Source organism: Cebus imitator, unplaced genomic scaffold (assembly GCF_001604975.1).
Source record: "Cebus imitator isolate Cc_AM_T3 unplaced genomic scaffold, Cebus_imitator-1.0 Scaffold45, whole genome shotgun sequence".
Classification (NCBI taxonomy): domain Eukaryota; kingdom Metazoa; phylum Chordata; class Mammalia; order Primates; family Cebidae; genus Cebus; species Cebus imitator.
This window is the reverse complement of record NW_016107360.1, coordinates 14,057,274-14,069,848: the sequence shown is the minus strand read 5'-3', so window position 1 is coordinate 14,069,848 and position 12,575 is coordinate 14,057,274. Positions and strand designations below refer to the sequence as shown.

Below are 12,575 nucleotides of genomic sequence, written 5' to 3'. Positions count from 1 at the left end.
TTAATTCATATTTCTCATTATGACTGTATCTTGCACATGAGGTGGAATCAGATGTGGCCAAAAGGTAAAATTAGTTCATTTTTCATGGCTGAACTATGGGGTTCTCCCAGAGTCTCTGCCCTATTGCAGGGCCATATTCTTTAGCTGCAGTGAAATTGGATAACAGATTATCTTGATGCAACTCTTTCTTTTCTTTTTTAAAAAAATATTTTAATTACAGATTCTGCATTTTCATGTAGAAAATTTGAAAATGTCTGACTATATATTCAGAAATTGCCCAGAATTCTGTAATCCAGATATATTATTCTTAAAATTTTAGTTGCATTTTTTGTTTAAAAAAATAAGTTATTTTTGAGACAAGATCTCGCTGTGTCGCCCAGGCTGGAGTGCAGTGGTAGGATCTCAGCTCACTGCAAACTCTGTCCCCCAGGCTCAAGTGATCCTCCCACCTCAGCCTCCTGAGTCGCTGGGACTACAGGTGTGTGCCATCATGTTCAACTAATTAAAAATATTTTTTCTTTCTGTTTTTTTTTTTTTTTTTTTTGGAGAGATGGAGTCTCCCTATATTGCCCAGGCTGGTCTTGAACTCTTGGGCTTAAGTGATCCTCCTGCCTTGCTTGGCTTCCCAAAGTGCTGTGATTATAGGTGTGAGCCACCTCATCTTGCCTGCATTTCTTTAAAATCTTTTTCCAATTTATCTAGATAATGTGCATAATTTGAATGATACCATATATACATTTTTGTGACCTCTTTTCATTTCATCAGTTTTTCTCTTTGTGTTTATATGTTTCTCAGCTTTCTATGATATATATATAAATATAGGTAGCCAATTACATATTATAAATGTTTTTTTTTTTATTCTTATGGTCATCTAAAAGGCTCTCTTTGGTGTGTGGGTAGGGGGAAAGGGAGTGTACCATCAAGTAGTCCATTACCTAATCAAGTTATGGTCAAGTTGAATAGTCAATTTCCTAGAAAATTGGTTTTTCAATTTTTAAGTAGATGCTCTTTTCATTTTCCAATCTCTAGTCACCTATATTGCAGTGTTTTGGGGCTAGAATAACAAATTAGTTTGTGATAATTTTAGTCATTAAGAAAAAAATATTCAAAGGACAGTTCTTACCAGGTCTTAGTGAATTAGAAATACTCAGTGGATGTTATACACCAGTCTGAACTGGCTGCATTAGCATCACCTGGGTGTTTGTTAAAAAATATCCTTCCTGTGATCTCAGCTTGTACCTACTGAATCAGAATCTCTGAGGAGGGGGTGTGTAGGAATCTGCCATTTTCACAAGCTCCCTAGACCATTGTGATGCTTGGCCAAATAGCATGGATTGAACCACAGCGTGAGAGGACCTTGTTTGAAATGAGACTTTGCTATCTTTTTCTCTGATTGAAGATGAAATATGCATATCCCCTTTCCCTTCAGCTGCTCAGCATACATCTATTGAGATCTTATTGTGTGCCAGTCTCTGTGTTAGTGCCAGGGAAATAAGGATACACATGAGTCCTTGCCCTCACAGGGCTGGAAGTCCTATGAGAAGAGACAGAGGTTTTAAAACCTGAGGAAAAGAAATGAAGCAAAGGTAAAGAGAACTGTACTCTTCTCTTCCGCTAGTGCATGAACATACTAAGCCAAACTAAAATCCCTCCCCATCATTCCTACCTCAGAATTTCTTCCTCAGGGAGGTATCTGAAAGTAAGAAGTATAAACTCCAAGGAAACATTGCTTGTATCAGTCCAGTGCTATTTCTAACCTTAAAGAACTTTAAACACTTTAAAAGCGCTTTGCTTTTCACAAGTATTTATTATAGAAAATTTCAAGCATCTACAAAAGAGAACAGAGCAAACCCTACGTGCTCATCACCCAGTTTTAACCATTTTTATTTCGTAGCTGTCTTGTTTCATCTGCGCTCTCACCCTCTCTCCCTACTCTACGTCTCTTCAATCATTTCACTTGGAGATATTTGAGCATATATCTCTAAAAGAAATAAACACTTTTTGTAGCCATAACCGCAGCACCATGATCATATCTAAGACATTAACAATCATTCTTTACTATCATCAAATATGGCATTAGTGTTCATATTACCCTACTTGTGTTATAAAATTTTTGTATGGTTTATTAAATCAGGATCCAAATAAGTTCATTGCAGTTGGTTGATGTATCTCTTACGTAACTCTGTCTCTTAATCTTTTTTTCTTGTGTGTATGTTTGTCATTGTTGAAGAAACCAGCTTTGTCCTACAGAGTTTTCCATAGTCTGGATTTTGTTGATCATATTCCCATGGTGTCATTTGTATTCTTTCTAAGTCGATGATTAGATCTAGAGATTTGCCCCGTAAAGTACATTTTAGTTACACTTTGGGACATGAATGTGTCTGCTATGCCAGGTGAAGACTGTTGGTGAGAGGCTGAAGGAGCATAGTAAGGATTGGTGCAAGCCTGGTAAATGCATCATGGGTGGGTAGTAGTAGGGAGGAGGGTGAACGCTGAGTGCCTGCTGTATATAGCCACACTACTATGCTTTCCACATGCTTCATGTAAACTCTAGTGTGATGTTGCGTTTGGGGGATTAGTTCCCATGAGAAAACTGGTTCAGAGTTAGAGGAGTCAGGATGGGAACTAGGGCCTGGTGTCTCTAAAGTGTGTCATCCTCTTGTACCTATACACATGGGCTGCAGGGCTAGGCAGGCAGTGTCAGTGAATGCAATTGCACAAAGGTGATGAGAGGTGGCCCTTTCATTGGCCTCGATGTCAGAGAGTGGAGGGGACAATGCAAGTGCAGGCCCTGTTGAGAGGAGTCACTACCCAACTCCAGTCTTGCCGTCATATGGGAATGTGGATTCGGTGTTGACAGATCTTTAAGTTTTTAGCAAAAGCCAAATATCTGAATGTCTTTAGGAAATCTCTAGATCTTAAAATGTTAGCTGCTAATGCAGATTCCTAAAAACACAATCTAATGCAGCACTCTGGGCCAAACCAAATAAATCTGCAGTCTGCCACCCCTGCTCCACACCATGCTGCTGGGAAGTATGTCAGCTGCAGACTGGCACTGAAGACCAGAGTTAACTGTCAGAAGTAGATATTGCCCTTGAAATTGGAGAAAGAGACTGTTAAGCAGCTCTTAAAAAACATGAAGTGACAATGAAGCAAATCTTCAAAAGGTAAAAGAGCATTTAGACACTTCAAGGAAAGTTTCTGAAGTCTGAACAGATAGACTTTGAAAAAGGAACTGCTTTCATCGTGTATCCTTCTCTTGTTCTCACAATGATTGAGTCCTTGCTGTGTCCCACATGGTATTCTTAGCACTTTGTAAGTAGGTACAAGTATTATCTCATTTAAATCTCACTGCAACCCTGGGAAGAATGAACTACCTATCATTATCCCTGTTTTATAAAAGCTTGGAGAAGTGGCAGGGGGCTGAGATTTGAACCCAGGTGGGCTTCAAAGCCTGCTTACTCACTTAATAGCCTGTACAGTTATTCTTCCATTACATGGCTCCTCTTTCAAGGCATTGAATATTAGGAGCTAGAATTCACTAGCTGTGGAATCCCAAAGCTTTATGCTCTACTCTCATGAGCTTTCAATGAAACACTTAGTAAAATCTTTCTTTCAGGCAGAGCTTGGTGAGTCTGAGCTAATTTATATAGAAGACTTTCATGAGCTGACATTTACATCCCCATTTTTAATTAGTTAATTCCTTTCCCAAACACTTCATTTATTCCTCACTAGTTTAATAGAAGGTTTACAACAGAAAAAATCAATTTACAAATGAGTATCATTTGTTCTATTTTCAGTTCAGCAGGAATGGCAATAATTTAAAAATGAATTTATTAATGAAGAATATAATAGAATAATTTCTCCTTTGCTTCTCTGGAAGGTGGTAATTCACAGACATTGAATTTAAATGTATTCAGTCTGCTCAACAAAGTTGGGAGTGTGGAGAATAGGGGAGCCTGGCTGGGCATTTGGGTTTCATTCTTTATGTAAGTAAAGGCAGTTTGTCAACATTACTTGCAAGACACTTAAGACAGTTATTTTCTTTTCCTTAGGTAGCTCAAGGCTGCCTTACCTTATTACTGGGTAAGGTAACTGATGAGGGATAATGTGTGCATCATTGAGATAAAGGGGCGGGGCAGGGCAGGCTGGCAGTCATGCAAAAAACCCCTTGCCTTGGCTTTGAGCATTCACGCCTTCAATAACTACTCACTGAACTTGAGGACAAAGACCTTTTCTCCCACACAGCTTCCTCCCGCCTCAGCTAGACATTCCGTCTGTGGTCTCCTAGTTACGGGAGTACAGTACTCCCGTCCCTCAAGCCTGAGGTCGGGCCTCCTGCCACCAGTCAGAAGGTGAATGTTGGTACGCATAGCTCCTTTGCAGTAAACTCCAGGGAAGCAATACTATCTTGTTCCCAAGAGGAAGTCATGAATCCTAAAAGAGGTTTGATAAGGAGGACAATGGTGGTTAGAAACTGAGCTTAGGGATACTTAACCATAGCCAGTGGCACAGTAGCTAAAGCTGCATGCTCTAATACAGTAGCCTCTGACCACATGTGGCTCTTTAATTTTCTAATTTTTATTTCTAATTGTGGTGAAACACACATAGCATAAAATTTACTGTCTTAACCATTTCTAATTGTATAGTTCAGAAGTGTCAAGGACATCCACATTGTTGCACAACTTATCTCCAGAGCTTTTTCATCTTGCAAAACTGAAATCTGTACTCAGATTGTAAACAACTCATCCCCTCTGCCAAGCCCTTAGCAACCACCATTCTACTTTCTATTTCTATGAGTTTTGCTATTCTAGATGCCTTATATAAGTTTTCTCGTGACTGGCTTATGTCACTTAGCCTAATATTGGTTGTTTAATTTTAAATTAATTAAAAATTTGGTTCCTTCATTGCACTAGCCCCATTTCAAGTACCAGATAGCCCCCCTAGCTGGTGGCTACTGTGTTGAACGGTGCAGAAAGAGGCTATTTCAGTCGTCTCAGAAAGTTCTAGACAGCGCTGGACTGAAGGAAACCTGGTGGCTCACACTGAGAACTGATTGGAGGGGGGACTAGAAAAAAAAAGTAGCAGATATTTTTTCACACTCTGCCAACATGAATAATCTGACTTCTTTTCTCTACCACAAAAATGATACCAGCTACATGATACCTTTACGTTGACAGCTTCCATCCTTATCCTGAACTCCAGTCTCCTCTCCTCCAATAGCATGCAACATTAAACTAATATCAGTTGGAGAACATAAAGAACATAAACATATAGTGCAAACTACAGATAAATGCACTTTAAAATACTCTTAACAAGGAGTTCATAGGAAATGCCTGTCAGTCTTCCCATCTATGAGAGTTGAATTGGAGTGTTTCATTAATTAGAACTGTCAGTATATTGCTAACCTGGCAGGAATCCTAATGGGTGTTTGCCACAAAGAGGCCTTATTCAGCAGACCTGCGTTTTTAGCCTGTTGCTTTTAAGTTTTTTTCCTTGAGACCCACAGTAAGAAATATTACATCTTAACTTAGTACCTACAGATGCTTATATGTGCTTATGTATGTACTCAAACTTAAAATTAGAGTTTCTTGCATCAATACTTACCCTTACTCTGTGAGATGCATACATTCTTTCTAAAAATGATTTTCTAAAAAAGTTGTTCCTATCCACTAAAAGGCCACAACATACAGTTTGGAAAACACTGTTTTGGACACACCCACATCCAGTTTGAGACCTGTAGCCTAACACTGTGGCCCCACAGCCATTTCTGGGTCCCTATAGCATAGAAAGCAGCATCAGAATTATGCCTCAAAACAAGCAAGTTTTTTTAAAAAGCCATCAATTATGGCTTTATTTCTGGACAAACTCTGTTCACTGATTTTAACACTGGTTTAAGTAGAATGTAGTTATGATGGAAAACCCCATTATCAAATGGTTATATTCTGTTTTTCAAAGCTGAATATAAATAATTAAGTTTTCTCATGTTATAAGTTTCTGTATTAGTGTATATGATTGGGAATTAATTGAATTTTAGGTTCTTTTTTTTCTTCTTCTTTGTGAAGGAGAATATAGGTTTCATAATGTCGTATGAGGTTAAAAATGAAAAGGAGAAAAATCTTAAAGCCAGCTTCTGTGTCATGCTTGAATAATTTAACAGTTTATAAGAATCATGTATGCTGGGCACAGTGGCTCACACCTATAATCCCAGCACTTTGGGAGACCAAGGTGGGCGGATCACAAGGTCAGGAGTTTGAGACCAGCCTGGCCAACATGATCAAACCCTGTCTCTACTAAAAATACAAAAATTAGTTGGGTGTGGTGGCAGGTGCCTGTAATCCCAGCTACTTGGGAGGCTGAGGCAGGAGAAATCGCCTGAACCTGGGAGGCGGAGGTTGCAGTGAGCCGAGATCATGCCACTGCACTCCAGCATGGGTAACAGAGCAAGACTCTGTCTCAAAAAAAAAAAAAAGTAAATAAAGATTTTAAAATGCATGCTTTATGCAGTATATGAATGAGGTAACTTGTCAGATTTTTTTTCTTTTTAGTGTGAATATCTGGTATGTTATCCAATATTTTGACAAATAATGGGAAGAGAATTGAGTTCCTCTGAATCACTTTCAGAAGGATTTCATCTCAGGTTCATGAGAGCTTTGTCTTCCAGATTGGCCAGTTTTTCTTTTCCTACATGGACAACTGGAGGAGGCCAACTCACTATTTGTGTGAATCATAGTAGTAAAACTTTGTGTGCTCTCTGAGCAACTCTGAATTGGGCAGCCTGTGAAAGAGGTGAAAGAAAGTATTAGAGAACAATGTTAAATAAAAACATTCATCCTAGCTATAACTCATATAAGAATTTGTCACTTTTGAAATTTCAAATGTATTAGATAGGATATAGAAGTAGAACTAAATTTTTTCTGTAAAATAAAACTCCTAAATTGTTAATCTCTCTTGGGTTTATTTTAAAAATCATTTCTGGGATGGTATCAGTAAAAATATGTATAGAAAAGTTGGAAATTAGAGGAAAAGATGAAAAAGCAAAGAATTCCATTGCTGGGCTTCCACTGCTAATATTTTGAGCACATTTCCTGGGCAAGTATTTGGTCATAGTCTTTTCTATGTTTATTTTTACATGATTAAGATAATTTATCTTTCCTCCTCAAATCATTTCTTTATGCAATAAAAAACTCTTCACATACAGATATTTAATGGCTTTATAGTATTCTACCAGATAGATGTAGCAGATGTTTTCAGCCAGTTCTCTGATGCTGCACAAGTAAGTTTCAGTTTTTCACCTGTATAAATAACCTTGTGTGAACACTTATGCATACCCTTTGCCCATATTCATGATCATTTCCTTAGGGTAGGTACATAGAAATGGAATTTTCATCATTTCCATCTAGTTTGTGGTTTCATTCCTATCACAGACAACTTCTTTGATGTTGTCTATATGCAATTTTCAACCTAAAACCTGGCTTAAAAGCCTTCGGTGCTTTACTGTGTATTATGAAATAGACACTAAAGTCCTTAATGTCACCTTCAAGGCCCGATGTGGACCTACCCATCTACCCGCCTCTCCAGGCTTCTTCTCCACTTTCCTTGGCCTCAGTTGCGCGAGCTTTTTAATTTCTTGGCTTTGTACCTTTTCTCCAGTTGCAGGGCCTTCAGGCCTGCATGTCCTGTCTCTGGAACAGTCTCTCTCCATTCACCTGTCTTTTGTGGAATAGGAAGTGAGATCTCTGCTTAGAGGAGGTAGGTGGAGATTTGAAGAAAAGCAAAGGTATTAAAAATTCTTTTAGGAGATAGAGGAATTGGCTAGACAGGGACACAAAGAATTCCTAGATGGTAATGAGGGACAATTTCATGGTGTTTTCAGAGTCAGAATATGATATTTTCATCAAGAGAAGTGTAGTTGGCATCTACAGCTATGATCACCTTTAACTTATGTAATCTAAGCCAGCCTGGTGAGTTCTGTAGCTGCTTCCTAATGTTTGTTTTCTTCAGTCTTCCAGAAGTGTCCCACCTCCTCTTAGCGAATTCAGTTTATATGGATGATCACACATTTTGTCATTAGAATAAGAGGACTTTACACATAAGTACTTCTGAGATCACCGGAAGCCTTAATATGAAAATCTTCATTGCTGGGTTTCTTTTGGACACTGCATCAGTGCCCTGTCCAGTGGAGCTTCTGCTAGCTACGTATGGCTATTTAAATGAAAATTAGTTAAAGTTTTGAATCACATTGAAAATTCTGCTCCTTAGTTATTCTTAACTACATTTCAATAGCTACCTGAGGCTAGTGGTCACCATATTGAAAGGTGGAGATAGAACATTTTCATCATTGTAGTAGAAAATTATTTTGGACAGTAATGATCTAGAGAGTTGAAAAGAATCCAGCTAAGTTATCTCTGAAGCTAGTTAGTGCACACATGGTGATTCAGGAAAAATTAATGGACAGTTAGCCTGGGCTAGTTTGCTTCTAGGTGTGATGCACAGTTTGCTGGTTCATCTAGCTTTTCAATTTTTTTTTTTTTTTGAGTCGGAGTCTCGCTCTGTCAACCAGGCTGGAATGCAGTGGCATGATCTCGGCTCACTGAAATCTATACCTCCTGAGTTCAAGTGATTCTCCTGCCTCAGCCTCCCAAGTACCTGGGATTACAGACATGCGCCACCACACCTAGCTAATTTTTGTATTTTTAGTAGAAACAGGGTTTCACTATGTTGGACAGGCTGGTCTCAATCTCCTGACCTCATGATCCGTTCACCTTGGCCTCCCAAAGTGCTAGGATTACAGGCGTGAGCCACTACGCCTGGCCTAGCTTTTTAATTTTTAAAATAGGCATTGAAATTCTGCTCCCTTCTGGCATTCCCAGTCGTTCACAGAATTTAGTGGAAAAGCTGTCCTCCCTTGGCTCACATATCCCTGGGCTTCTGTTGCCTATAACCTTGTCATGATCATGCGACCCAGATGACTTGCTGACTAAGCAGGTGCCTTGGTGGAAGAATACGTGCTTGCCCAAAACCCTGTGGGCTTTTTTATAGTCTATAGATAAATCTCATAAATGCAAGATAGGTAGATTTCTACCATTTTTAAGGATGAAATAAAGTAAGGTTCTGCCCCTAGGCGAGACACCAGCTCTTCTGAAGTGGCCCAATGATGGGGAGAAAGGGAGCATGTAAGATACTCAGGCATCACACGAGGGAAATGCATCTTTTCCCCATCTTATCTTCCTCTGGGTCTACTTTATTTGTCTCCACCAGCAGTTCCCCTGATGCTCAAATTCTAGGAGCCCTCTGTAAAGGCATTTGATTTCATAATTATTCTAAATCTTTCTTGTGCATACACATTCTTTGTTTATCTCTCTCTACTCTTCCAGTCTGAAGATAAAGGCGTTTTTGTGAAAATGGAAAAGGTTAAGGGAGAAAGAACTGCAGCCTCTTTATCTTTCTGGCTTTTCTTTCCCAGAGGGAAGGGGTGATATTTTACCAAGCTAGGAGGGAATTATTTTCAGAATTGCGGGGGTTCCCCCATTTCTCTGCACTCTAGGGAGGCGCCTGCCATAAACAATGCAGGGAAGAACTCTGAGTGTGCATGTAGAGATTAACCTGAAGTAAGTTGGATATTGAAATAGCAATACAGTCCCTTACAAAGAGGCTTCTAAACATAGAATATTGATGACTCTGCAATTTGGTAACTGCTTTAGTTAGGAATGAGGCAAGCTGATTTTGATTGGTTTGCTTAACAGAAAATGTTTGACATTGCTCTATTTTAACAGTCAAAACCCAAATAAAGTATTTTTTTATTTTTTAATTTAATTTAATTTAATTTTTTTTATAAGCCTACAGCACCCGGTATTCCCAGGCAGTCTCCCATCCAAGTACTAATCAGGCCCGACCTTGCTTAGCTTCTGAGATCAGATGAGATTGGGCGTGTTCAGGGTGGTATGGCCATAGACAGTGTTTTTTTTTTTTTTTTCAACACACTGATTTCATTTCCTTTGCAAATATATCCAGTCATGAGATTGCTGAATCCCATGGTAGTTCTTTTTTTGGTTTGTTTTGAGACAAAGTCTCACTCTGTGACCAGATTGGAGTACAGTGGTGTGATCTCGGCTCACTGCAGCCTCAGCCTCTATCTCTCTAGGTTCAAGTGATCCTTCTACCTCAGCCTCCCAAGTAGCTGGCACTACAGGTACACATCACTACACCCGGATAATTTTTGGATTTTTTTTTTGTGTGTGTGGGTACAGGGTCTCTTCATGTTACCCAGGCTGGTGTCAAACTTCTGGGCTCAAGTGATCTGCCTGCCTCAGCTTCCCAAAGTGCTGGGATTACAGGCATGAGCCACCACACACCACCAGCAAACAAAGTATCCTATACTTAAGCAGCCTGACAGTTTATAGAATATGTTCTCAAGCATCATTTTATTTGATACTCATGATAATAAACCTGTAGGCTGGGTTTTCCCTTTGCAAAAGGGAAACCTAGGCTCAGACAGGTAAAGTGACTTCAGCAAGGTCACATAGCTAGTAGGTGGTGGAGCTAAGTTTTAAATCTCAGTCTAGTGCTTTTCTAAGAACATTGCTTTACTTCTCACTTATGTTTCAGAGTCGTAAAACAAAACACTTGGAAGTTGGATAACTGATTATACAATAGTTGGTACACTAGATAATAGTTCTTGAGTGCCTGTGATGCCAGGGGTTGGGGGGAAAGGGCTACTATGGTTGGATGGCATGAGGCCTACCTTCAGGGAGCTTTCTTTGAAACAGGTAAAGAAATACACAAGCAACAAATGTACATTATTTTAGAACAAACTGATGTATCCGTGCTTGTTGATGTTGAATAAATGAGAGTCCTTTATAGAAGTCTTTATGAAAGAAAGGGGTTTTGAATCAGATCCTGAAGGATATGCACAAAGACTAAGGAAAGGCCATTCAAGCCAGGTGCGGAGGCGTGGCAGGAGAAAGAGAGATATTAGAGAGCTTCATTATGGCGGACTACTAATAAACAAGAAAAGAGCACTTGCTTATCACTTATTTACAGTCTACCCTGCATAAGACATAATGTAAAGCTGGTGTTACAGTGGTGTGCAAAAGAGAAAGGTCCTTGCTTTCCTATTGTTTAGACTTTGCGGGGAGAAACTAAATATTGATTGTTGGTAAAAATAATCAAACAAGTATTTCAGATTATGATTATTACTTTGAAGGAAAAGGACAATATTCTATGAGACTGTATAGTATAGCAACACAAATTAGAGTATTAGAGTGATATTTGAGCTGGTACGTGAAAGAACAGGGGTCAACCAGGCAGAGCATTTTGGTACAGGAAGCAGGGAAGAGAACGCTGAGGACAAAGCATGGAGTGTGTGCAAAGGTATGGAGGGTACTGGAGGAGCTAGAAAAAGGCCTGTGTGCTGGCATCGTGAGAGTGGAGGGGTGAGTGGTATAAGATGAGACTGGGAAGCGGGAACAAGCTTGATCATATTTTGGTCTTTATTCCAAGAGCCTTAGGAAACCACTGAAGTATTTTAAGCAGGGATGACTTGATCAAATCTTCCCTTTAAAAGAATCACTTTGGCTGCAATGTGGAGAATGTTTTGGAGTGGGGAGTATTAGAAGTTTAGAGCAACCCCTCAGGAGGTTACTCTAGTGGTCCAGGCTGGAGATGATGGTGGCTTAGTGCAGACTGATGGCAGCGGAGGTGGAGAGGAGTGGGTAGTTTCCATAGTGATTTAGGAGATGGAATCTTCAGGACTTGGTGACATATTAGATAACGGAGAAGCAAATGATGGTTACTTTGGCTACCAAGATAAAGAACCTTGAAAAGGGAAGAAGATGAAATCAGCCTCGGGTATCAGGCAGGCAGTTGGGTCTTTAGGTCAGAGGATTAAGGTGAGAACCCAGCTGGAATTAAATGTGTAAGTCATCAGCATATAACTGACAAGGGAAGCTCTGAGCATGGATGAATTTTCCCAGATAGAAAAGAGCATTAAATGAGGAAAGAAGGATGAAGCAGTGACGATGTACACTGGCCATGTAGGAGAGAACAAGCCAGTCCGGGAGCAGCTGGGGAGATGGAATGTGTGAGTGTTACGTCATCGAGGTAGGGTAAAACTACTAAAAACAACAAAGCAGGATATCTTTCAGTTGATCTCTAGACCCATTTCCTCATCACCTCAAATTTGTTATGTGGTGGCTATGCATCTCTGGATCTGAGGGACTTGCGTAGTTAGTAGTAAGGTATGTTTATTTATTGTTTTATTACTGTGAACAGATTGCAGTGTGTGTGTGTGTGTGTGTGGTGTGTCTGTGTCTTCTGCCTGGAACAATAACCTCCTTTCCTTTCTCCTACATCACTGCACTTTTGGCTGCCACTGTGGTTTGTTGCAAATCTGAGCTCATTTAATCCCACAGAGTATTAAACAATATCTGGTCTCAGTGGCTCTGTCATTCCACTGCAGGCACTCCACCTTCATTTGCCAGCTGGGATCTCTTAATGAGCTAGCTGCACACAGTTCAATAGTAAAACCCTTTTAGCTGGTGAAATATGTTTGAAGAACTCACTGTTGCAATGTT

At 39.7% G+C, this 12,575-nt stretch overlaps 1 protein-coding gene and 1 pseudogene across 2 annotated transcripts in view; one reads left to right on the top strand and one right to left on the bottom strand.

Moving 5' to 3' along the window:
• SCRN1 (secernin 1) overlaps nucleotides 1-12,575 on the top strand; it is a 68,281-nt gene that overhangs the window by 8,545 nt on the left and 47,161 nt on the right. The window lies entirely within an intron of this gene.
• On the bottom strand, nucleotides 9,838-9,956 carry LOC119470957 (annotated as a pseudogene).